At 35.9% G+C, this 27,572-nt stretch overlaps 1 protein-coding gene and 1 pseudogene across 2 annotated transcripts in view; one reads left to right on the forward strand and one right to left on the reverse strand.

Moving 5' to 3' along the window:
- CFAP299 (cilia and flagella associated protein 299) overlaps positions 1–27,572 on the reverse strand; it is a 530,824-nt gene that overhangs the window by 35,881 nt on the left and 467,371 nt on the right. The window lies entirely within an intron of this gene.
- Positions 23,361–24,215, forward strand: LOC103104962 (BCL2/adenovirus E1B 19 kDa protein-interacting protein 2-like; annotated as a pseudogene).

The following is a 27,572-nucleotide window of genomic DNA, read 5'->3' on the forward strand; positions in this document are numbered from 1 at the left end:
CCTCTGAAAGGCACCAGAAGAATATACCAGGGACAAGAGAGTCCTATTCTAGGGAGCATGACTCTTTAACGTCACTGTACAAAGCTTAGGAATTCCTTTTTGTTTGCATGTTAATCTAAATATAAAAATTTTGGTGAACAATTTATCGGAGAGTCATAAACCAAAGCCATTTTCCGCAGTGGCAATCATTGAGGAAAGCATTTTTTGCATGTAAACCTTTTTAACCTATAATATTAGGTTAAAATAATAATTATTTTAACTCCTAATAAGGAGAGACTTTTGCTATTGGGATTCCCAGTTGTTTTATTAGGCTCATAGAATCCCAAAGCTGAAAAAAGACTTCAGTTTATTCAGCCCAGTCTCTGATTTGAAGGATGAATCTTCTCTCTTGTTATTCAGTTGTGAATGACTTTTTGTGACCCCATTTTGAGTTTTCTTAGCAAAGATACTATCGTGATTTACCATTTCCTTCTCCAACTCATTTTATAGATGAGGAACTGAAGTAAGTGACTTGTCCAAGGTTACACTGCCATTACATGTCTGAGGCCACATTTGAGTCTTCCTGACTCCAGACTTGGTGCTCTACCCATTGTGCTCCTAGCTGCCTCTCTATAGTATTACTAAAAAAATTGTTTATTAATAAATGATCATTTTTATTGTGGTATTATGTAACATTTATTTATAGATATATCACAGTCAAAAAAATGAGCACTACTAGGACTTCTCCAATAGTGGCAATGCAGTGATCCTGAACAACTTGGAGCGATCTATGAGAAAGAACACTATCCACATTCAGAGGAAAACTGTGGGAGTAGAAACACAGAAGAAAAAACAACTGCTTGATTACATGGGTCGAGGGGAATATGGCTGGGGATGTAGACTAGAGTCTACATGATCACCCTACTGCAAACACCAACAACATGGAAATAGGTTTTGATCAAGGACACATGTAAAACCCAGTGAATTTGTGAGTCAGGTACAGGAAGGGTTGGGTAAGGGATGGAGGAAAAGAATATGATTCTTGTAACCAAGGAATAATGTTCTAAATTGACTAAATAAATTAATTTTTAAAATTGACTAAATAAATTTAAAAAATAAAAATAAAATGATCACTACTAAATAACTTCTTTATCTTATAGACACGAGACCTACCTAAAGCCTGGAGAACTTAAGTTGTCCAAGATCACAAAGATAGTGTTTGAGGTGTGATTTGAACCTGGGTGTTTGTAATCACAAATCTAGAATCTCATCTCATTTTATCATTTGGAAATCCTTAACATATTATTTTATAGTGTGATTATTTGGGGGTATATGCTATCCTTTTGCTAAATAATCTAGCACTGAACTTAACTAATTTCTCAATGGAATCTTTGGTACCTAACAGAATATTTTGTACACAGGAAGTGTTTTAAATTTGGTGAACTGGTGTCTAAATTTAGCTTTTAGGAGCCCTAAAGTGTTTAGACATATCAAAATTTAGGTTAGTTCCTAGGCAACTGAGACATGTTTATTCCTATATACATTTCTTAACCTTTTGTGCTGTGGCATGTTGCAAGGTCATTTTGCAAGTGCTTCATCTCCATTTGGGAAATTTTATGCCTGAGGATATCCAGGTAGACTGGTGGTGTCATTTATATGCCATGCCACACCATACCTAGAAGCAAGTGACATGTTGGAACTGAGACTATTGAGAGAGGTTCTGGCAGAGGATTCTGAGAAATAAAGGTGCCAGATAGGGAGAGTAAGGAAGGAATTTGATTTAGAGTCCACGTGGTGTTCTTGGCTCTATATGGGAAGATGTTGGGTGCTCAGGCATTTTGTACATCCCTAGCTCAGAGAGGTTAACTTAATGAACTGCTGCTGTCATTGAAATCGATGATGGTCTCTATTTTGCTATTAAGGACAATGGTCTTTCTTTCCATATGGGGAAAAGGAATATAAGAATGAATCTTTCCTGGTGCTTACTGCTGTATCCTTTGAACTTTCGATTCTCTCTTCTTTGTCCTTCCCTTTAATGTTCTGTCTATTCCCATTTTGATAAAAGAAATTAGTTCCCATTGAAATGGGTGAGTCTGTGAAAAGTAGGAGATATTTCAAGGGAAGGCAGCAGCAGAATGGTTTCCTCCCCAGGATATCATAAACTTTTTTGGTTGCTGCGTGATTGTATTGATTAGCTAGTTCAAAGCTGATTTAGAAGAGAAAGTAAATAGAGAAGTGAATCAAAAGATCTGCACTGAGAAAGCCTATTGAGGCAAATGCTGATCTGCTCGGGATGAGCTGGAGAGGAAGTTGCCTTCCAGGTGTACTGAGTGAATCTATTCTCTGTTGCAGCTTTGCTATTTTGGCTTGAGTATTATTTAGGCAGCTTTGCAGCAAGTTTTTAAACTATTATTTTAAAACCTTTTTATTATATTTTTCTTGTGATCAATGTGACTTCTCTTGTTTCATTGTTGTCTTAAATGATTCTTGACATGATTGCCTTCCGCACTGCAAAATTACTAAAAGTTACTGATGAAAATTCTTAAAGAGCTACATAACTCTTGCACAATTCCTTGGAATAGTATCCATTATAAAAAAATAACAGCAAAGAATTAAAAATGCAACAGAAAGAATGAATTGAAACACAGGCATATGGCCACAAATGGACACACTTCTGATAGAGAACTAATTTAAGGTAAGGAAACCAGATTTATCTGGCCAGGGTCACATGATTTCAGCCAGCCAAATGACAGCAAAAGTTAACCATTGACATAAAAAATGGAACCATATCAAAATTATTTCATGTCATAGATACTGTGAGGAAAACATTTTCAGGCATAAGAAATGATCCTGGTTGTTTGGACTTTTGCATCTGGTCAGTACTCCTATATTGTAATGGATTGCTGTTTTGATCTCCAGTGCTATCCAAATATTGTAGAGGAGAATTCAACATGCCCAAAGCAGAACTAATTATTTTTTTTCACATCCACCTTTCTCAAACTTCTGTATTAGTGTTGAGGTCACCACCATTTTCCTAGGTAATCTGATTTATAACCACTAGCTGATCTAATCAATTGCCCAAACTTGTTATCTTCATGTTCATAGACCCCCCCTTTTTTTTTTTGCGTAGTCACAGGATTGGTGCCTTAGATTGTTTTACCATCTCTCAACCTAAGTTATCACAATGGCATCTGAATTGTCTCTTTGCTTCCTCTGTCTCTACTCCAATCCATTCTTTACACATGGAATGATTTTCCCAAAGTACTGGTACTTCCAATTCTATACACTCCAGTGGCTCATTAGAAGCTCTATAATGACTTTAATAGAAACTCTTTTGTTTGACCTTTAAAGCTCTTCACAACCTGGCCTTTTCCTACCTCTCAAGTTTCCTTACACATCACTTCCCTCCATGCACCCTATGGTCCCCTCTTCCGAGCATCTTTGTGGTTTCTTATGTGTAATGCTCTCTCTCTCTCTTCTGCTTCTAATATCTGGCAGGCTCCTCCTCTTCTCCTCTGCTTGTTGGAGTACCTGGCTTCAAGACTTACGCCAAATGCCACCTTCTGCAAGAGGTGATTCCATGTCCCTCTGAAGCTGCTCATGTCTTCCCATCCAGTATTACCCTGTGTCCGTTTTGTATGCATATTGTAGCTATGTGATGTGTATATATGTATTGTAGATATTTATATGTTCATATGTTGTCTCCCCTGGTGGAAGCTTTTAGAGGATAGGGACTGTTTTTGTTTTTCTCCTATGATAGTGACTCTTGCATACTGATTAATGAATCTGAGATTTTGTCTATGTAGGTCCCACCTCCAATGGTGTGGCCTTCAGTCTAGTCATATCTTCTCACACTGTGGATTCTTATCTATTGTCTCCTATGGAAGAACTACACAATACTTGAGGTCTTTTTATAGGTTGGTAAACATTTTGTGGGTGCCAGTGGATTACCTAGGGTGTCCATTGGTTATCCCTTTGCTCTCAATAAAAGACTGGCCCCTATTCTTTACTGACCCATATATATGATATGTAAAATATTTCATGCCCCTTCTTTAAACCATCAAACATTTATTGTATGCTTACTTTGCAAAGACAAAAATAAATTGGTCCCTGCCTCCAAGTGACCTACTTTTCCTAGTAAATAATACAAAACTTTCCCAAATGACTACAATTCAGAGGATACTCTTGATAAAACTTGGGTTCATTTTGTTATATGATTTATGTGTTTTTCCAAAAGCATTGGCACATCATTTATATCATGCTTCCTCTCAAATAATTTAGCACCAGAAGATCATTATAGAAGAATTTTAGGGTGAATTACCATGAGGAATAACTTCAGGATGTAGTCACTATATCTTATCATGTCTCTCTAGCACTTAAAAGAAATAAAAACTAATGATAGCTTTGAATCCATGATATATGTGAATTACTATTTGACACTTTCAAGCTAATGTATAAAGTATATAAAGGAAGACTGTAGAATTATGTGAGTGATTCAGGACTATTCTACAATTCCCACAGAGATCCTTTCTGATTAACTATGCAATTTCATACTGCCTATTCAGATTTCTTTTAACTGCCATCAGGTTTCTTTGTTAGTATCAAATTTTTAGGCAAATGAAAATTATAAATTCATATTCTCTTAATGTCTATTATTCATTATGCAAGTTTCTAAGTCTCTAAGCTTAAGAGCTGATGTCAATCTGAACTGGTAGAGGAAGCTTCCTTACTGAGAGTTCCTATTCCAATGAAATTATAGGTCTAGTTAAAAACAACAAACCGATCTCAAATACTTTTATGTCTGCAGACTGCCAACCTGAGGAAGACCCTAGCAAAATGGAGAGACTCCAGAGACTGGGGATGGATGTGTGCTTGTATCCCAAGACCAGATGGGCTCATCACTAAATGGTTGACCATCAAGTAGCAGATGGATTTTCTCAGCTAAACCAATTCATTAAACTTTCTTAAGATACAGAAGGACAGAAGGATAATGATTTGAGTAGTGGAGAAAGTGCCCATAGTGGTAAGATTATAGCCCACTGAAATAGCCTATTAAATAAAGAAGAATGAACATGGTATATGAGATATAGAGTGCCTATGACATTGACTTTGGCATCAGAAAGCATGGGCTCAAGCTATGACTCTATCACATGATCTTGGGTGCCTCAACCTTTCTAAGCCTCAGTTTCTAATAATTGAACTGTCTTCCCTATAGGGTCATGATAATAATCAAGTAAAAGAGTATGTTTAAAATGCTTTGTAAATATAAAAATGCTATAGAAAATCAGCAATTATCTAAACAAGTAGAGAAATGGCATTATCTATGAAACAATTTTGAAAGGACTTGTCAACTTATTTTCCTTTCCTCCTTCCTCTGGATTGATAAGATTTGAGGGGCTTTGTTTCCTATCTCCACAATGTAGAGAAGGATTTAAATTCTTTAATGATGAAGGATGTGTCAAAGATCAGTTCAGTTCAATATTATTGGACTACATTCAAGGCACTGTGCTAGATGCCGGGAATACAGAAACTATCTCTCCTGTCCTCCAGTAGTTTATAATATCTACTGAGCACATGGAAAGTCCCCAATGCTGGACTGCATAGACAGAGGCAATATAAAATCTAGTGGGAGTATTAACTGAAGGACTTTGGAAGAGCTGTTTTCTCAAAAGAATTGTATTACCATTTAAATTTCATGGAATGGCAAGTAGTTTGCCTTTCTGGAGACTTAACAGAGAAAAGCCTTTTTTATATATAATATAATAGATTCTTGGGTTTGGATTCTTGGATTCTTAAAAATAGTCAAATTTACTATAGGTTTTCTTTTTTTCTTTTGGTGTCCATCAGAAGTCATATGTTTATACACAAAGGAAAACTGATATGTTGAACATAGAAAATCCTGAGGGAACACAATCATATCTCCCACTTGGTTTCCTTTTGGGGCTGTGAGGTTGGGGCTATGGTATATACATACAAAGCTTTCCATAGGAAATATTCTTCTCTAAACTTTCCTCAATGCCTCAGTAGGGCTGTTCAAAATGTTAGGATGGGGTGATGATTTTTAAAAGTAGAATGAATATAATACATTATATATAATTATATTTTAACCATCTGAAAAATCCATACTATACAATTTTTGCATAATTTTAATTCTACTATAGCAAAGTGAATAGTGGTTTCTTATCCTATAAATAATATATGATATAAAATAGCTGATGGATTTTTTTCCACTCTAGAAAATAATGTATTTCTTGATTTGTAATAACAGTTGAATGTGATGTAAAAGGGGGTTTATCAACTTCTCTAAAAATTACTTCAAGAAACCTCTTACTTAAAATAGTGAAAGAATGCTTTCTTTTAAAATGCAGGTTTTTGGAAACAATTTCTTCTGTGGTTGGCAAATCAATTTCCCTACAAAAGGTTGCTGTAACTGATGTGTTGTAGATTCTGTAGCTAGGAATAGAGATATATTCAACCTGTCTGGAAAGTTTGGATATCTTTCAACAACAGAATCATCAGCATAACTTCATTGCGGAGATGCAGACTGTCAGGTCGGGTCTCCCTGCCAATCTGGCTTCAGAACAACAAGAAAGATGACTAATAACACGAGTGCTTCCAATCATTTTTAAAAACTTTTCTGAATTAAGGGAAGATATTGCAGTGAACCTCTTCATGGTTAAAAACTGTTCATTCATATAATTTATAACGTATTTCTTGACCTCTTTGTTAAACAGATAACAGAAGATTGATTTTCACAAGGAAAAAGCATTTGGATTTGGAGGAGGGGGTATATGAAAAGAGAATGAAGTTTTGCTCAAGACAAGAACTTGCTGGCAGCTTAGCAGGAGGGGAAAGAATATGGCTGGCAACCTTTGAGAAAGAAATGAAATTCTGAAACTTGAAAGGATGGCTGAGTTTAGATTACTCTCTGGAAATTCTAGGCTTAGTAAGCCTCTGGGCCATAATGAAACTAAACTATATGTACATACCATGGAGAAACAGAGGCATCTGGATAAACAGTCAGCTTTAATTAGGCCAATAGGTTAAAAGTTAGTGGTTATTAAATCAGTACTCCAGTAATCTGCAATTGTAGACAAATGAAAAAAGTAATTAAGTGAGCAGGATAGCCAAACTATCAAATTATTGCAAAGTTCATGGCAAAAAAAGCCAGAATTCCAGAATGTCATATTTCTGTGACAATGTCTAAAGGACAGGAGGCACATTAGAATTTGGAAAGTAAAGCCAAGAGTATTCTCTCGATTGCCTTGGCCGGCAGGAGAGTAAGAGACTTCTGATGTTTTTCCATCATGTTTCCTGAATGTTTAATAACAGTATCAAGTAACAAGCATTGCATCATGATAGTTCTTATTGGATGATTTGTCCACAGGGAAAGAGGCAATTTCTAGCAGTCTGTAAACTGGTGAAGGAATTAACCCTAGGATGAAATTACAGGTTTGGAGAGGGGGTTCAAAACATTAAAAAAACAGAATTTGGATCAAGTTGCTATTTTGCCATCAAAAAGTGAAATGATATTTGATACTAAGAGAGAATATGAATATAGCCCAGTCAGTCTTAAGAACTTGATCTTGAACAAACCTTAGAAATCCTTTAGTGGTAGGAGCTATAATCTGAGTAAGCCTGAGGATGGGAATAAGACTTAAAAAATGAGGCCTCCCTTTGGGACTGAGGTTATTACTTCCCCATGAAGAATAGAGGTAAAGTCATTAATAGTTCAGTGAATATATCTCTTTAATGGGGCATAGTGATCAGTCCTTGTCTGAGTACTGGTCAACTGATTCACACTTCATTGAGGATGAGCATTTAGGATGCTTTAATGGGCTTGGATTTATCAGAGCCATATAGATAGTAATGGTATATTTGCACTGAACCCCAAAAGGGCAGACATTTGCTGTAGTTGGCCAGATTGTTAAAGATACAGGTCAGGAACTGAGTGAAGAGTAGGGGTGGTGGTGGTGGTGGTGGTGGTGAAGTCTCTATACCTGCGCAGCACCCCCAAACTTCAAGGAATTACTTGTGACAGCCATTTAAGATTATGGTTAAGACAGCAACATGAACTTTTGCAGATGAGCCAGTCTATGTACTCTCCCTCAAGGTGTCTTGCTACTTTAGGTCCAGCGTTTTGGGGAGTGCTCTGAGGGCTCCTGGGCTTATCTGACTCAGAAATTGCTCTTTGTGGCAATCTGGTAGGTGGGCCCCATTTTCATGTTTTTTTCACATTATTTTTTCCCTCAGGGAGGGCTGAAGGGCATTGACTGAAAGTAGGTCTAGTGCCTTAAGGAACAATGTTATTTTCAAAGTTCTTTGGTTCAGAGTCCTGGGCTATCTCTATCAGGTCCAAGAAAAGATGGGTGATGTATTTAGGCATATTCTGAGTTGGCTGGCATAAACTGAATCCTGCCTTTCCCCTAGGATGCCTTGCAAAGCTTTGCTTGCCTAGAAATGCAAAGGCAGAAATATTGAAAATTAAAGGAAGAATAATAGATAAATTGGAAACCATGAAGACAGGTGAAGCTTAATTACTAGCTTTTCTTTTTTATTTTATTTTTTTGAATTAGTTTATTTAGTCAATTTAGAACATTAATACTTGGTTACAATAATCACATTGTTTCCCTCCCTCCCCTCCACCCACCCTTCACAAAGCCCACCGGCAATTTCGTTGGTTATTGCTTGTGTCCTTGATCAGAACCTATTTCCATGTTGTTGGTGTTTGCACTAGGATCTTCATTTAGTGTCTATATTCCCCAATCATGTCCCTTTGATCCATATATTCAAGCAGTTGTTTTCCTTCGGTGGTTTTATTCCCACAATGTTTCCTCTGGATGTGAATAGTGTTTTTTCTCGTAGATTCCTCCAAGTTGTCCTGGATCACTTCATTGCCACTAATGGAGAAGTCCATTACATTTGATTGTACCACAGTGTATCAGCTTCTGTGTACAATGATTTCCTGGTTCTGCTCCTCTCACTCTGCATCACTTCCTGGATGTTGTTCCAGTCTCCATGGAATTCCTCCACCTTATTATTTATTCCTTTTAGTACAATAGTATTCTATCACCAACATATACCACAATTTGTTCAGCCATTCCCCAATTGATGGGCATCCCCTTGTTTTCCAATTTTTGGCTACCACAAAGAGCGCAGTTATGAATATTCTTGTACAAGTATTTTTCTCCATTATCTCTTTGGGGTACAGACCCAGCAGTGCTAGGCTGGATCAAAGGGCAGACAGTCTTTTAGTGCCCTTTGGGCATAGTTCCAAATTGCCCTCCAGAATGGTTGGATCAATTCACAACTCCACCAGCAATACATTAATGTCTTGACTTTACCACATCCCCTCCAGCATTCATTACTTTCCTTTGCTGTCATGTTAGCCAATCTGCTAGGTGTGAGGTGATACCTCAGAGTTGTTTTGATTTGCATTTCCCTGATTATCAGAGATTTAGAGCACTTTTTCATGTGCTTATTAATAGTTTTGATTTCTTTAACTGAAAATTGTCTATTCATGTCCCTTGCCCATTTATCAATTGGAGAATGGCTTGATTTTTTGTACAATTGATTTAGCTCTTTATAAATTTGAGTAATTAGACCTTTGTCAGAGGTTTTTGTAATGAAGATTGTTTCCCAATTTGTTGCTTCCCTTCTAATTTTGGATGCATTAGTTTTGTTTGTACAAAAACTTTTTAATTTGATGTAATCAAAATTATTGATTTTACATTTTGTGATTTTTTTTCCTAGCTCTTGCTTGGTTTTAAAGTCTTTCCTTTCCCATAGATCTGACAAATATACTATTCTGTGTTCGCCTAATTTGCTTATAGTTTCCTTATTTATATTCAGGTCATTCACCCATTCTGAGTTTATCTTGGTGTAGGGTGTGAGATATTGATCCAAACCTAATCTCTCCCATACTGTCATAGACTGTTTTACTGAGGTCATTTACCTCAAGTCTATTCCACTGATCCTCCTTTCTGTCTCTTAGCCAGTACCAAATTTTTTTGATGACTACTACTTCATAGTATAGTTTGAGATCTGGGACTGTAAGTCCTCCTTCCTTTGCATTTTTTTTTCATGATTTCCTTGGATATCCTTGATCTTTTTTGTTCTTCCAAATGAACTTTGTTAGGTTTTTTTCTAAGTTTTTTTGTGGGTATGGCACTAAATAAGTAAATTAATTTGGGTAGGATTGTCATTTTTATTATGTTAGCTCGTCCCACCCATGATCAGTTAATGTTTTTCCAATTGTTTAGATCTAGTTTTAATTGTGTGGAGAGTGTTTTGTAGTTGTGTTCATATAGTTCCTGTGTTTGTCTTGGCTGATAGATTCCAAAGTATTTTATATTGTCTAGGGTGATTTTAAATGGAATTTATCTTTCTTAATTGCTAGCTTTTAAAAAAGACTAACAAACTTGAGAGACCCTGAGCCAAACTTGGAATTAGAAGGAAGCACAATCAAGCAGGATAGTTTTGAAAGTTATATATGGAATTTATTACTACTTTAAAAAAGAGCAAATGGAGACTTACTTTTTAATGTGGAAACTTATGGTTTCATGTTAAGTGGAAATGATCTTTCTTGGTGTTCAGAATTAAAAAAAAAAACCAAACCTTACTTTCCAACCTTAGAACCAATACTATATATTGGTTACAAGGCAGAAGAGTGATAAGGGCTAGGCAATGGATGTTAAGTGACTTGTCCAAGGTCACATCTCTAAGTCTGGCTCTCAATCCACTGAGCTACCCAGCTGCCCCCCAGAATTTTTAAAAATGTATAATATTGACCTGTAGAAATAATTATGGTGCTATACTTTAATAAAAAATAAATGAATAGATAAGCAAATAAAATGAGATTTTGTCAATAAAAATTCCTAATTTTTTTAAAAAGACCATATTATATTTGTTTGGTTATGTATATGGAAATGTTCATTTTTTTGTGCTTAAGTTCAGAATGAAAATAATGGCAACAATTTAAAATAAGATATCCAGATTTACAATAATTCAATCTCAGAAAAAAATTGAAATAAACTACATAGATGTAAAAAACAAACAAAATCTTCAAGGATCCTAGTAAGGCTGAGGACAACTGTTTAGAAAGCAATTTGGAAGTAATTGATCTAAGACTTCATATACCACAGTTGACTCCACATGGATACAGGAAGGAAAGAAGAAAAGGTTTTGTATTACAAAATCAATTCAGTTCTAATTAGAAGTATTTCATCTTGGAAAAAAATCTTTGTAGAAATTTCTCTGAAAAAAGACTAGTAGCATAGATATATAGGAAACTGATATAAATACATAAGAACAAGAGCCATTCTCCAATAGATAAATGTTAAAGGATATGAACAGGTAGATTTCAAGTGAAGAAATTTAATCTATCAAGGATCGTGTGATAAAATGCTCCAAATTATCATTTTCATTAGACTTAGAAAAATGGAAAAAGTCAGTTGTCGAAGGGGTTAGTTCCAGTGAGTTCCAGACACATTAATTTATTATTATTGGAGCTGGGAACTATTCTGGAAAACACTTAGAAACTAGGAATATGTTACAGAGATCAAAAACTGAGAGAAAGGAGCCATGCATGTGCACAAAAGTATTTATATAGTGGCACTTTTTTGTAGCAGCAGATGAGGTGGAAACATGGGTAGAATTCCCATCAACTGAGAAATGGCTGACCAAATTATAGGGAATTACTATTGTGCCTTAAAAATGACAAAAAACAAAAACCTAGTTATACAGTAAAACTGTTTATACAATGACTGCACTTTGGAAAACTCTGAAAGCCTTAACAATCTTCTATCAGTTCAGTAAGCACTATCAAGAAGCTTCAGAACACAAAAGGGAATGAATGAGACCTTAAAAAATACAAACAACAATGCAAAAACAAGTTTTAGAAGGTGACAGACAACCAGGGCAATATGGGCCATGCTAAACTTCAATTCTAATTCCTAATTTAATTCAAGAAGTTATAAATGAATAATAGTTGCACAGAAAATGCTTTTTCTATCTCATGCTTGTGATTTTCTAACTCATAACTTAAAAATCTAAAAAGAAAAACACTATAATAGGATTCCATAAGTATCTTAGATTAATGATTCAAATAATATTATAATATATAAAATTTAATAAATATTCATACTAATCTAGTGCTGGAAATGAAAATTTGTCCTTGCCCAAATGGAGCTCACATTTTACTGGGGGCTGTAACATGAGAATGTAAGGAAATACAAAATATTTTGAAGATTCAATGAGGGAAAGCTGCCTACAGAAAGTAACACCTGAGCTAAGCCCTTGAGTCTTGTCACAGGGCTCAAATAGGCAGAAAGAAATGAGGTATGAGTGTGTTCTAGGCATACGCGAGAACCTGGGCAAAGATGCAGATAGAGGAGATGGGTAAAATGTGTGTAGGCTAGTTTGGCAGGAATGGGGATCACATGCCAGAGAGCAGTGGGTGGGAATTATGAATGTCTTTCAATAAGTCAACAAACGACTAAGCAATTCACAGGCACTTATCAAGCACTGGCTCTGGAGGTACAAAGATTGAAGTCAAATCCTAACTTTTGCAGGAATGGATTTATAGAGTATTAGGAAGCTATGGAACCTGGGGATGTAACACTGTGAACAAGGCTTGAACTGGCTGCTTCTGGGGACCATCACACAGAGAGTGGAATTTTTTGCTGAATCTGGGGAGAGCCTAGAGGCAAGGCAATTGGAGTGAGAGAGGGGCAGTAGTAGGAATAGTGGAGGTGGCAGCAACAGAGGGAGGAAAGATACTTTCTCAGAGACTGAATGGAACCTTTGTAGTGATTGCGGCCTACCTCCATACCCCCCTCTCCCCCCCATTTTGTAGTTTAGCTTAAGAGCAAATGAATTCTAGCCACTTGGACAAACTGTTGGAGCAATAATTGCTTTTCCCTTCTGATTTATTGCCACATCTAAATAAGACAACAGAGTTCACTATTAAATGTTTCTTTGCTTTTGAAATGTTGCTTGCTGGTTATTTGCATTTTAAAACAATATTGTACTACAAAAAAATAAGATAATTTTAATTGCATGCTGAATTTCTGTTTTGCTACATTGTTGATAAGAAGGGAAACCTGGGGACAACTGATTATCCTAATTCAGCTAGCTGAGAGATCACCCTTCTAGCTTAGCAAAGGATTGGCTGGCACATCTGCATTTTAAAGATTTTTAGCTTTGCAGAGAAAGGAAATGATGTGAAAATGGGACCATGTCCCTCAAGAGCTAATTTCATTATTTTTAAATTTCACATCAAGGGCCTCCTTTCTTTCTGTATCGCCAAGGTGAACGTTATCTTTACTGAGGTCTGAGGGTAGGTGGTGGCTCTTTTCACACATTTTTGAATGGGCCTGAAGGAAATCATAAAACCGTATTGATTGGATCTACCTCAAATTTATGTTATCTAATCTCCACCTGGCCTTTACTGATATAATACAAACATTCTATTCCCCCCAAACAATTCTATATCACACTTCCCTCAAACTACCCTCTTTCAAACCTCATTTGCCCATAAGCTTCCCATAAAGCCTTAAATCCTACCATCTTAAGCAAACACACAACTGAAGCTATTTATTGAAAGCTCCCCCCTTCTCCTTGCCTCCTCATTTCACATCATCCTTCACGATTGTACTCAAACCATTCTCAGATGAAGATGTGAGATCTCTACCATTAAAAAAAAAACTAAAGTCCCTCCCCTCCTATTTTCTCTATCAAAAATTTCCCACTATTATAATGACTCTCTCATTTCTTCCTATCTTCTCAGTCATCTTCAAAACAAAAAGAATTCTTTTAGTTCCCAACATCTGTGCTAGATATTATTCTAGATTTCTTCAGGTGATAGTTGTGGCTTGCCTTGCCTGGCACATGTTGCTTTTTTGTCTCTCATGCAGGGGCCCTTGCTGTTTCAGCTAGCCTGGCTTGGTTGCTCTGTGGGTGGCAGTTGCTTAGCACTTTGGGGGGGATAGTTGGCCTCCTCTCCACAGATGTTGCTTTGCCAGATGATTCCAGTGAAGGCTGGGCTGGAAGCAAAACCAGTAGTTGGGGGTTGCTGGCTCTCCCAGGGCTCCTGTACCCATCTGTCTACCAATGGCAGTTGTTCTGCAGTTATTCTTGGTGGTAATGCATATGGCGGGCACCTTCTCCACAATGATTTTTCCCCTTTTAATCCAGCCTCAGATCCTTAACTTGTGGTCTGCTCCCAGCCAAGTCATTTTATCTGCTCAATTTCCTTAACCATAACAAAGGGATAATAGCATCTGTCAGGATTGTTGTAAGGATCAAATAAAATATTTGTAAAGCATTTTTCAAAACTTTTAAAGTCCTATAAAAATGTAATCACTATCATCATCATTATTAGAAAGACTTAAGAACATTGATCAATGCTCAACCACAATTCCAGAATGCATGAGGAAGCATGCTGACCACCTCCTAATGAGATGATGGACTCTGTGATCAGAGGGAGACATCTATGTTTTGGGTCATATCTAATGTGGGATTTCATTTTGCTTGAAAATTAATATTTGCCACAATTTTCTTACAGTGTGGTTGATAGAGATGTGAGAAAAATTAATTTAATTAAAAAAAGTAAATTTAAAAAGGCTTATTCCTATTCCCTAAGAATAAGAAGGCAATGGGTTCTGCTATAGTCTGTTCTTTATCCAACCATATCTGGGATACCCTGACTCAGGGCTTGACAATGAGAAACAAACAACTAGTATGCTTTTGACTCTACTTCCTTAGTACCTATCAGGACTGACATGGATGCTCTGATAATTCAGGACCAAGACTGGAACAAAAAGAGAGACTCATAGACCAGTTAGTGAATAAGGCAGCCTTCTCTACAGAGCAGAAAGGATGCTTAACCTGGAATATAGCATTAGGCCTGGAGAAAGACCTGGTAAAAATCCATCTATCTAGTCATCTGGGTATGGTGCGGTGACTCACAAGACCATGGAAATTCTGCCAACTCTGAAGAGCAGTGCTTCCACATGGGTAAGTCTTTCATGTGCTTAGGAGACCAGAAAGGCACTTAATATTTCTCCAGGTCACTGAGAAATCAAGTGAAGAAGGAAAGTTGTTGAGTCTTAGTCCCTTGGACCAAGGAAATCTTGGGGATGCCTTTCTTTCTAAAAGAAAAAGAATTAGCCTAATCTAAATTGAGGGAAGAAGAGGAGAAGAAGATGATGGTAGATATATGGACACTTTATTCACCTCTAGAAATTCTAGGACACATCAACCTTTGGCAGTTCTAGGATCAATCCTTGGAGAAGAAATAATATGGAAGAAAGGACACAAGAACTAGAAAATAGAATTGTAGATCACAAAACCACAGAATCTTGACTTGGAAGGGGCTTTATCTAGAACAATCCAAACTAGAAAAACCATCAGTTTCCTCTACAATATTTCCTACAAGTGGCATTTAACCTTTTACATAAAGCCCCAAAGCAAGAAGAAACACTGCTCTTCAAAAGCAAGATCATTCCATTCCATTTCTAGCCTATGTTCTGTTTGATTTGCTTTATATCTGGTCTGACTTTTTTAAGCTCTAACAGGGACACAATTTACATGACCAGCCTTGATAAGAATACTTCTTTATAAATTTACTGAGAGGAAGTAACACTTATGCATATATTTTCTCCACAGGCATGTGTACAAAATGCTGATCTCAGACAAATACAAATATCTGAATGATTTGCACTTTCTTATTTTATAAACAGAGATCACTCTTTCAAACTCATGCCATGCCTGAAGTCTTCTGAAATAAGCATTCCTTCAGTGTGATTTTTTTAAAAAATGTTTTTGAAGTGGCTTGATGTTTTAGGAAATTAGAACACTATCCATGTACATGTTCTTTATTTCAAAAGGCAGGATAGTGAAGTGCTTTCTGCCTAGAAAGTGTTGGCCTTAGCACTGGGATGATAATAGGTTGAAATCTTGCTTCAGAATCTTAGTAGTTAAGAGACAAATTAGCTAGACTTTGTGTCTCTGTGTCTTCACTACAAAGCGGGAAGATAATACCCAACTCATGAGATTGTTATGAAGTTCAGATGTATATAAAATGTTTCAAAAAATTAAAATGTCATATACATTTCTGCTATTATTATTTTTGCTCCTTGCATTTTCTCTTTCAAAATGTTAATTGCTCTAAGATATCAAGCAACATTTTATATTCTTAAAAAGCATATTTTGGGTAGTATGATTGTTCAATGTGGGAGAAATACCCTAAATCTTTCCTTTGAGGAGATTTTCTTTTCCTTGATAAACTGAAATTTACATCAACAAATGAAATTAGAAAAGAAAGAAGTAATATTTACCCCACCAAACAGAAGCCAGATGTGGAAGCACACTTCTCCAGATTAAACATTCACTGAGTTGGCAAGGATAGACTTGGTTTCTCATTTATCCAAATGTTTCATGAATGGATTCTAATTTCCTCTGATTCCTTTACCCTTTTTCACCATCATTCTATTGTCTTGTTTACCTAAGAGAGGCTTGCTCTTACACAGTTTTGCACAGCTGCTTCCCAGATGCACTAAATAGCTCATGTTAGTCTTTAGAAAATTTTAAATGATGGGGCTAACCCTGTATACCTTTCATAGAAAGTACCATTGAAATCCATGAGTTTTTCTCACAGGAGTATATAGCTCATTCTGCTGAGTATTTCACTTGTTTCCTCAAAGCATTTTGAATCTTCCCCAAAATGTAGATTCATAGAATATTTAAAATTTTAAACTACATCTTCATCAATGTGTTAAAGAAAAGCAAGGTAAAAAGGTGTTCATTTTTCTTATGCCAAAATCTTGCCATAATGAAATAGCTATAATATGGAGTTTTCAGTTTCTCATCATTCTACATTCTACAAAAGTAAATAGGATACTATACAATGCTAATAACACAAAGCAGGAGACCAATACAATCTTGGGAAGGAAATATATGGACAAAACTCTCTTACTTCACATGTTCTTTTGACTATGCATGAACAGATACCAATGTTATCGGGAACACTCATAAATAGCAACAGAAACTAATTTCTTATACTGATACTAAATATAGTTTGTATACAGTAATTCAATTATAACTTAGCTGATTAGTATACAGATTCAGATACATCATGATTAACTTCTGCAGTCTGTTACGTAACAACAGAAATTTTTAAAAGCTAGTTATAATGTGATTAGCATATTTAACAAACGTTTCTACCCTAGACCGAAAGTTCTTAAATTTTTTGTGATATAGCAAAAAGCTGGAAAAATGTGGATGCTCATTATTTGGGGAATGACTTAAAAAATGGCTATATATGAATGAAATAGAGTATTTTGCTATAAGGAACCATGAATGTGAGTTATTCAGAAAACATCAGAGGGCTTGTGTGAACCAGATTTGAACAAAATCAAGTGCGATTAGACAAATATAAAACAATAGCTTCTATGATATAAAGAAAGTAATGGTGAAAGGCAGCAGAACTCTGATTAACTGTCACGACCAGTCTAGTTGTAGCTGATGAATGGATAGGCAGTTTAATATTCGTTGTTACAGAAGATGGCCAAGTCCACTCATTTTGCTTAACTGTTTTTCTTTGTTATGTAGTAATGTTCAATTAGGGTTTCTGCTTTTCTACATTTGTTTGTGAGGTTTTTATGCCCTAATTAATACATGGTAAATTTTTGTTAAAAGTCTCATATACAGCTGAGGAAAAGGTATACTTTTCCATTCAATTTTCTCTAGAAGTCTGTCATATCTAACTTTTCTGAAATTCTATTCATCTCCTCAACTTTTTTCTAATTTATTTTATGGTTAGATTTATATAGTTCTAAGATAATTGAGTTCCCCAACTAGTATAGTTTTACTATCTATTTTCTCCTATAACTCAATTAGTTTTTCCTTTAAGAATTTGGATGCTATGACATTTGGTGCATATATATTTAGTATTTATATTATTTTATTGTCTATGCACTTTTTAGTAACATGTGGTTTCCCTGTTTATCTATTTTTAAAAATTAAAACTCTAAAAAAACCACTTACTTTCTATCTTAGTAACAACTGTAAGAAAGTAAGGCAAGGGCTAGGCAAATGGGTCATGCATTTAGGAAGTGCCCGAGGCCAAATTTGAACCCAGGACCTCCCATTTCTAGGTCTAGCACCCTATACCACCTATTTGTTCCACTTGTCTCTTTTAATAATGTCTATTTTTGTTTTTGTTTTGTCTGAGATCATGCTTGCTACCCCTGAATTTTTTTTACCTCAACTGAAGTATAATAGATTCTGTACCAATATGTGTTTCTCAGAAATAAACAAATCATTGGTTTCTAATCCATTCTGCTATCTGCTTCCATTTTATGGGTGATTTTATCATTTTTACATTCACAGTTCACTAACTGTGTATTTCCCTCCATCCTATTTTTTCCCATTTATTCTATTCTCTCTCTCTCTTTTTATCCTATCTCTCCTTGAAAGTCTGCTTTGGGGGGCAGCTGGGTGGCTCAGTGGATTGAGAGTCAGAGGGTAATACTTTCAAATCTGGCCTCAGACACTTTTCAGCTGTGTGACCCTGGGCAAGTCACTTAACAACCCCCACCCTCCTTACCACTCTTCTGCCTTAGAACCAATAGTAAGACTGAAGGTAAGGGTTTTAGAAAAAAAAAAAGAAAAGAAAGTCTGCTTTGCTTCTGACCATTGCTCCCCTCAATCTGTCTTCCCTTCTAATCAACCCCTCACTCCACTTCTCTTATTGCCTTTCACTTCTACTTCAACCTGTTGGGTAAAAGGAGATTTCTATTCTCTGAACTGATCAAGATAAAAGTGAGTTTCAATTTCTTGCAATTTTAGTTAATAATTTACAAAAGAAGATAGAGTGTTTTGGATAGCTAGAACCCCTAGGTTTAAACTGTCTTGTTTTTTTAAACCCCTACCTTGGTTCTAGGCAAGGAGGGTTAAGAGACTTGCCCAGAGTCACACAGCTGGGAAGTGTCTGAGGCTAGATTTGAACCCAGGACCTCCAGTCTCTAGGCCTGGCTCTCAATCCACTGAGCTACCCAGCTGCCTTCCCCCCCCCCCCACACACACAAAATTTAAGTTTTGTCCCAGATGATTTTAGCTATGTACCCTTGGACAAGTTTTAATCTCTCCCCATCCTTAAGGAATTATCTAAGACAAGTGACAGAGTTGGGACCTTTCTGCATTAGTAGATGGAGTTTCTTCATTATGGGGTTTGCATACCAATAAAATCAAGGTTTGGTTTAAAAAAATTGAAGTAAAACCTTAGAAAAGAAGATAACCACATATGTCCATATATTTATGGTGTTCTCATTTTTATAAGTGTTTTTAATTTGCTTTTAACATTTGCATGCTAAGTATGATGTTTAATAGAACAAACATATATTGAGAAATCCCAATATTAAGAAAATTATCTTCTTAGATCTTTATATAAGAATTTAGCCTATTTAGCAATTTAGGAGGACCCATGGGAGACTTCTCATTTGGGATTCTCATTCTTGGTTGCTCTGGTTTTTCAGGAATTCACTAGAGAAAAATATGTCTTTCTTTTCTTTTTATTTAGAGTATAATTGTACACATATTTTTATGATTCTTCCTTTACAAGCTGGATCAATTTCTCTGAGAAAACTAGTTTATTATTTAAGTAATTACATACTGATATGTTATATTACCCATTAAGAATATTGTAGCTAATCAAAAGAGCCACACTACAAAGGGACTCATAACTTGACCAAACTGTAAGAAAACTAGAAAGCAGTCTTGCAGAAGTTAAGTATGGATCAAAACCTCACACCATAATCCAACATAAGCTCAAAATGTATACATGACTTAGGTCACATCATAAACTAACTACAGAGACAAAGAAGGAAATATCAATTAGATCTTTGGATGTGGGGAAAGTTCATGACCAAAGGAAGATTACAAAGGAGAGGATTATAGAAGACAAAAGAGACAGTTTAGAGTATGTTAAGACTTTTAAAAACATTTCTTTTTGCATAAACCAAATCTGTGTAGTTAAGATTAGAAAGTAAGCAACCAAATGAAGAAACAAATCTTTGCATAAAGTCTCTGACAAAGTTCTCATTTATAACACATGTAAGGAACTAATTTAAATTTATAAGAATAAGAGTATTTGCCAAAGGATATGAACTGGCAGTTCTCAAGAGAAGAAATCCAAGCTATCTATGGCCATCTGGGAAAAAAATGTTCCAAATCACCAATAATTAGAGAAATGAGCATTTCTGAGTTTCCAAATTACATCTATCAGATTGGCAAAGTTGATAAAAATGGGAAATAACGAATGTGGGAGGGGTTACAGAAACACGTGCGTGCACACACACATTGATGTTTTGCTGGGAGAGCTGAGAATTGGTCTAGCCATTCTGGAAAACATTTGGAGCTATGCCCTCCAAATCATTAACTGTATATACTCTATAACTCATTGAGAGCACTACTAGATCTATACCCCAAAGAAATCAAAGAAAGAGGAAAAGGCACTATGTGCACAAAAATATTTACAGTATCACTTCTTTGTAAGAGCCAAGAACTTTTTCAACTTGCCCCTAAGGGCATCCTAGCTTTTCAGCTCCCTTTTCTTTCCCTGTAAGAATGTGAACTAAGGGGTTATCTATAAATTGGGAATTTCTGAACAAGTTATTTTAAATGAATGTAATCTAATTCTATTGTGCTGCAAGATATTTGTAAGTGATCGTACAAAGAAGCATGGTAAGACATGTATGAACTGATGGAGAATAAAGTGAACAATACTATAACAATTTATACCATGATATCAATACTATTTTAAAAAGTGTGAAAGACTTAAGAATGATGATCAATGCAATAAAAGACAATGATTCCAGAGGCCTGACAATGAAGAAATGTTACCTACTTCTTGACATAAATGTGATGGACTAATATGCAGAATGAGACACACATGTTTGGACATAGCCAATATGGGAATTTCTTTTGTTTAACTCTGTTTATTTGTTACTAGGGTTTTGTTTATCATATTTCCCCCAGTGAAGTGGGGGAAGGTAGGAAAGAAAAAAATAAATGCTTGATAATTGAAAAAAATTAATTAAAAAAAGTTTTACAGCTAATAGGAGCAGTATGGTTCCTTAATTTGTAAATATTGGTGCTAGCACTCTGCCTAGAGCATATTATGAAGTTCCCAAATGCTGTTTTCTTTCAAGCAGATTTAGACTGTTTGCTTTATTTATGAATTCAGTCAGCTTTTTTGAGATCTCTGCATAATGCAGATCCAGAATAGCTTTGTCTCATGGCCTAGAAATTACAAATAATCAACCTCAAGTGTTTAATCAATTTTGAGAGCCTCACTCCTGGAGGCTTTTTTGAGTTTGTTTTCTTTGAGTTGTCCTAGTGAAGGGTGAGTTTGCACCCATAGCTGGATTTCCTTTGTGTTTCAGGAATCCTTGGTGAAACTCTTAGTTCCCTTAAGTTTCAGGATTCAGAAGAAAATTTTGTCCAGCAGAATCATCTTCATTTTTGTGAAAGGGTCTCCTTTTATATGTTTCTTTCCCTATTAGAAAATGAACTAAGGAATTGTCCATCAATTTGGAATTTCTGAACAAATTATTGGAAATTAATATAATCTAATTCTATTGTGCTGTAAGAAATGAGTAAGTGATCATACAGAGAAGCGTGGTGAGATATGTATGAACTGGCTGAGGATGATGTGAACAGTACTATAACAATTTATACTGTAACAGTTAAATTAGTTTCTCTTCTAAAAGGTATTATATTTTTATGAGGTTTATTAGAAATTATTAGAAATCAAGGATACAAAATAATAAACCATGTGCCATGGCTGATTTAGCAAAATTCAGACCCCCTCCCCCCCCCCCCCCCCCTGCTTAGTTTACTCACTACATCCTTGCAATCTCTGAGTACAGGAAGAGGCCGAAGAAGGCATTACAGCCAGTTTAAATACAAATTGTGTTCTCACACTCAGGTGAGGACTCAGGTGAGATTATAGGGAATTCTGGGAAGTACCAAGGACTTCTGGGGATTGAAGTCTGGGGTTCAAATCTCCATTTTTTACAATACCATAACATCAGCACTATAAAAACAAATGTGTGAAAGACTTAAGAATTGTGACCAATGCAATAATAGACAATAATTCCAGAGGGCTGAAAATGAAGAAATGTAATGGACTAATATGCAGAATGAGACACAAATGCCACTTTTGAAGACCAGCACAGATTATTCCTTGTAGATTCTAGGTCTTTTTCTATATAAAAAAGTATTATTATTTTGACTAGTTCTATAAAGGAACTCTTTGGAAATGTGATATATATAGTCTCTCTGAAGAACTCTGGTATTGATTGGGAGTCATGGGAAACACTTACAGAGGAAATGTCTAGCATGGAGCAAAGCAGAATTTCAATAGCTCAAAAGAAACATAAGTTATGCAAATTTAAAGACATCTCCATTTCAAATGTTCATATAAGCTACTTGTACCCAATAGGTGATAGGGCCTTTCAAGATAACATAGTGATGCGGATGATACAGACACTATTTGTTAACCTGGCATAGTGATGTGATTTTGGTTCTCTGAGTAATAAAGGATAAAACCACCAATTTAAGTATAACTATTATTTTCATTTTATTGGCACGAGTTGCATTTATATAAGACTGTGGGTGCCTTGGTAGAAAAATTAATGGATTTTAGAGTTGTTATGTATTAATTTCTTACTATTATTTTATCCTTGTTTTTGTTAGTACTGCATAGAAATGCTCTTTTTTTGTTTTTATATTGTATCTTACTACTTTAATGAAGTTATTAATCATCTTGATTAGTATCCTTACTGAGACATTCTAAGTAAATTAATATGTCATTTGTATTAGGGACAATTTTATGGAATTTTTGCCAGTGTTTATAAGTGATTTTCAGCTTATTGCTATAGTTAGTATTTTTAGAACTACATCAAATTAGAGTGGAAATCATATTTAATCTTTGCTTATTGTTTATGCTTGTTGGGAAAATTTCCAGTGTTTTTCCATTGCAAGTAATTCTAGCTTTTGGTTTGGATAAGTATATTATTTTTTGAACCATTAAAGAAAGATCTTTCTATGCCTATTCTATTTACTTTTATTTTTGAAAAATGAATGCAGATCCAAGTGAGTGCTTCTGCCACTGCAGCTGGGGCTAGGGGACCTGGCTGGGGTCTCCGCCACAGACCAAGGGGATCTGGTGGACCCCCAAGCAGGGTCCAACTCCGGGCAGTTCTGCCTGACTTCTTCACCAGCCTGGAGGGGCGAAGAGGATGAGGAGGCGGAGGCTTCTTCCCAGGTCAGTGGTTCTCTGGATTACCAGGAATCTGTATTTGACATTGTTAAGGATGGATGGTGAGGAACTTAAGGAAGAATGGCAAGATGAAGACTTTCCAATATCCTTACCAGAGAATGACAGCATTGAAACAGATATTATTAACTATAGCAGGACTAGATCACCAGCCAGACCCACTAGAAGTAAATGGAAATAAAGTAAAAAAAAATTAATGGCTCCAGATATTATCAGATGATTTGGATGAAAGTAAAGAGATTGACTTGGATGGGTTAGATACCCCATCTGAGAACAGCAATGAATTTGAATGGGAAGATGATCTTCCAAAACCCAAAACTACTGAAGTAATTAGGAAAGGATCAATTACTGAATATAAGGGCAGCAGAGGAAAAGGAAGATGGACGATGCTGATGTACGTTCAGAATTGGAGAACAGGATCACAGGGTTGACATGAAGGCCTATAAAAGAAGACCCTATTAAAAAGTTATCATGGTGGTTATTATGGAGCTGGATTAAATGCAATTGTAGTGTTTGCTTTCTGCTTTATGCCTGAAAGTGGACAACTTAATTATCGCTATTTAATGGACAATCTGTTTAAATATGTTGTTGGCACTTTGGAGCTATTAGTAGTAGAGACCTACATGATAGTTTATTTAAAATGTGGAGAAAAATGCCAAGTCTGCGATGGCTCAGGAAATGTTATCAGCAGATCAAAAGAAGGTTACAGAAAAAATTAAGGTCTTTGATAATAATAGTTCACCCTTCTTGGCTTAGCCGAATACTTCTAGCAATTATGAGGCCTTTTGTTAGCTCAAAATTCAGCCAAAAAAATTAATACGTCTTTAACCTGGAAGAACTAGCAGAACTTGTCCCCATAGAATATGTTGCCATGCCAGAATGCATAAAATAACATGAAGAAGAAAAATTAAAAAAGAAACAAAGATGTGATGCTCTTTTGCATTATAATGCATTTATTGGCTGAGGGTTCTGTGTACCTGTTAAAACACTGACTTGGACTTTTGTGTAACTTAATGGACTTAATGGACTTTTGTGTAAGGAACTGTTCACTGCTATATTAATTTGCAAATCTTTCGAATTTAACTCTTTAATAGCTAATTTAATATTATATTATAATCATTTAGTATTTTATATTGCTAAATGTAAGAGGACCACATTTTTTAATGAAGCATTTTTACATTTGTTTTATCCAAATGATGCATGTTCTTCAGTAAAATATTTATATGCATAAAATTATAAAGGAAAGAGATAATATATATTTTTATGATTTTTAACAATATTTTATAATATTGTGGATCTGCATTATGGAACAAGATTCAGGTGAATAAGGTCATATAAATGACTCTAAAGTCATTATTTTATAAAATGCATGATGGGATTTTTTTTAATGGGTTAAGCACATTTCTTATGACTTTAAAAAATTAACGTGTTTTTATGTATTAAGAGCTGGTTAGAACAGTTATCACAAATACCCAAAGACTGTTCATATTCATGTATTGGATACCTGTAGAATAATTAGTACTTCCATGACAAGCTTCCCCCTTGATATACATTTTTCCACCTCTCATTATGAAAGTGCAACTACACGATGCATTGTACACTTTTAAAACAAGTCAAAAAGCCATTTTGTGAAATGAAGGGACTAGGAATTGGTGGATGTGCTTATATATACATATATAAAAAAACCTTTCAACTTCTGGGCATAGGTAAGAACTTTTCACATCTTAGGATTGTTCACAAATGTAAAAATGAGTTGCTTATCCAGGTTAGCATTCTTCTGGACCTCTGAGTATTAGTTAGCACTGCAGAAAATTTGGCAAGTTGTACACTGCCACTCTGTTCCATAGAAAGCAAAAGCTGGTAAACATGGTGGCAGTCTAGACACAAGACTCATCCTCTCCTCGGCACCCACTGATATAGACTACCTCAAAAGACCAAAAAACCCAAATTCATATGAACGAAGGGACTCTACAGTAGAGTGCAACATTGAAGGTAGGTGGGATTTGAGCATGTCCACACTATAAGGAGGTGAAAAAGCTCCCACCAAAACCGTGAGCTGATCTACCCTCCCCCATCCCACCTATGGAGCCAGAGTCCAAGACAGCATGCTCCAAAATCAGAGAGTGAGCGAGGGGCACCTCTAGAATGAGTAAGGGGCACCTCTAGGTCCTTGGGAGCTGACTAAAACCACCAAGAACCTACCCCTGAGAGCAGCTGAAACCACAGCAGGCTGAAGAGCTCAGACACTGGGCGCTCGCGGGAAGATATCACAGAGAAGGGCTGCAAACAGCAGAAGCCGTGGAGATTTGAGAGTTTGCCTCGGACAAAATCCTTGCTCCTTAGCTCCATACACAGAGAGCCTGCCGATATCACTCAGATTTCTGACTAAAAAGTGAAGGAAAAACCTCCACAGTGATGGAAAATTGTGCCCGGGAGCAACAATCTCCCTTCAAGAAAAACAAAAAGAAGGCATTGATCCTGGAAAATTTTTACGAAGGAAAAATACAGGCTACAGAGGAAATACAGTTGGAAATTCAAATAAACCCAAAACCTTCCCCCAAAATGGAAATTGTTCACAAGCTCTTGAAGAATTTAAATTGGAGCTTATAAAAAAGATGTAAGCCTTCTGGCAAGAAAAGTGGTAAATAATTCAAAGAGAAAATAACAGTTTTAAAGAACAAGAACTCCCAATTGGAGAAACAGTTGGAAGCCATGAAAAGCAGGATAGACCAAACCGAAAGGGAAAATCAAAAGATTATAGCTGAAAATCAGTCCTTAAAGACCAGAATTAGGCAACTAAGACAATGATCTTACAAAACAGCAAGAATTAATAAAGCAAAGTCAAAAGACTGACAAAATAGAAGAAAACATAAAATATCTCACTGACAAGATGACAGATCAGGAAAACAGATCACGACGAGACAATTTGAGAATCATTGGGTCTACCTGAAAAGCCAGAAATTAACAGAAATCTTGACATCATACTACAAGAAATCATCCAAGAAAACTGCCCTGATGTTCTTGAACAAGGGGGAAAAATAGACCTTGAAAGAGTTCATAGAATACCCTCTACACTAAATCCTCAAAAGGTAATTCTCAGGAATGTAGTTGCCAAATTCAAGAGCTTTCAAGCTAAGGAGAAAATTCTACAAGAAGCCAAAAAGAGACAATTCAGATATCAAGGAGCACCAATCAGGATCACATAAGACCTGGCAGTTTCCACAAGGAAGCTTGGACCACAAAGCTTGGAACATGATATTCAGAAAGACAAGAGAATTGGGTCTTCAACCAAGGATCACCTATCCATCAAAACTGACTATATACTTCCAGGGGAAAGTATGGGCATTCAACAAAATAGAAGATTTCCAAGTATTTGTAACAAAAGGACCAGAACTAAGTGGAAAGTTTGATATCCAAATACAAAGATCAAGAGAATCATGAAAAGATAACTAAGAAAGAGAGGGAATAGGGGGGAAATGTATTTTTATTAAAATTTTCTTCTTTAAGGGCTACAATTAGATCAAATTATATATATTAATATATGGGGAAATGTTATTTGCAACTCTCAAAAATTATATTCACTATTATAGTAATTAGAAGAATAATTCACAGGAAGAGACTGGGGTAATAAGTGCAATAAGATATACAAAAAAAAAGAAAAAGGGAGGGGGGAATTGAAGATGGCACCAAGAGATACTTGAAGAAATAAAATAAATAGGATAATCTTTATTGCACAAAGATATGCATGGGAAGGGGAGGGGAAGAATACTCTTATAAGAAAGAGAGGAAGAGAGTGCTAATAGCTAATACTTAAACCTTACTCTCAGTGAAATCAATTCTGAGAGGGAAGAGCATTGACATCCATTGGGGTCTTGAATTCTATCTTATCCTACAGGGAAAGTGAGAAGGGAAAACTAAGGGGGGAAGGGGGAGGGAGTACAAAAAGGGAGGGAAAGAGAGGGGGAAGGGAACTTAACAGACCCTAAAAAAACAAGAAGGGAACAAAAAGGGAGGGGCCAGAAAGGGAAGCATATTAAGGGAGGGGATTAGGGGGATTGATTAGAAGTAAACCACTGGCTTAAAAGGATATAGCAAAAGAAGAAAGGACAGAACTAGGAGAGGATATCAAAACGCTGGGGAATATACAAGTGACAATCATAACCTTGAATGTGAATGGGATGAACTCACCCTAAAATGAAAACAAATAGGAGAGTGGATTAGAATCCAAAATCCTACCATATGTTGTCTA

This window comes from Monodelphis domestica, chromosome 6, assembly GCF_027887165.1.
Source record: "Monodelphis domestica isolate mMonDom1 chromosome 6, mMonDom1.pri, whole genome shotgun sequence".
Lineage (NCBI taxonomy): Eukaryota > Metazoa > Chordata > Mammalia > Didelphimorphia > Didelphidae > Monodelphis > Monodelphis domestica.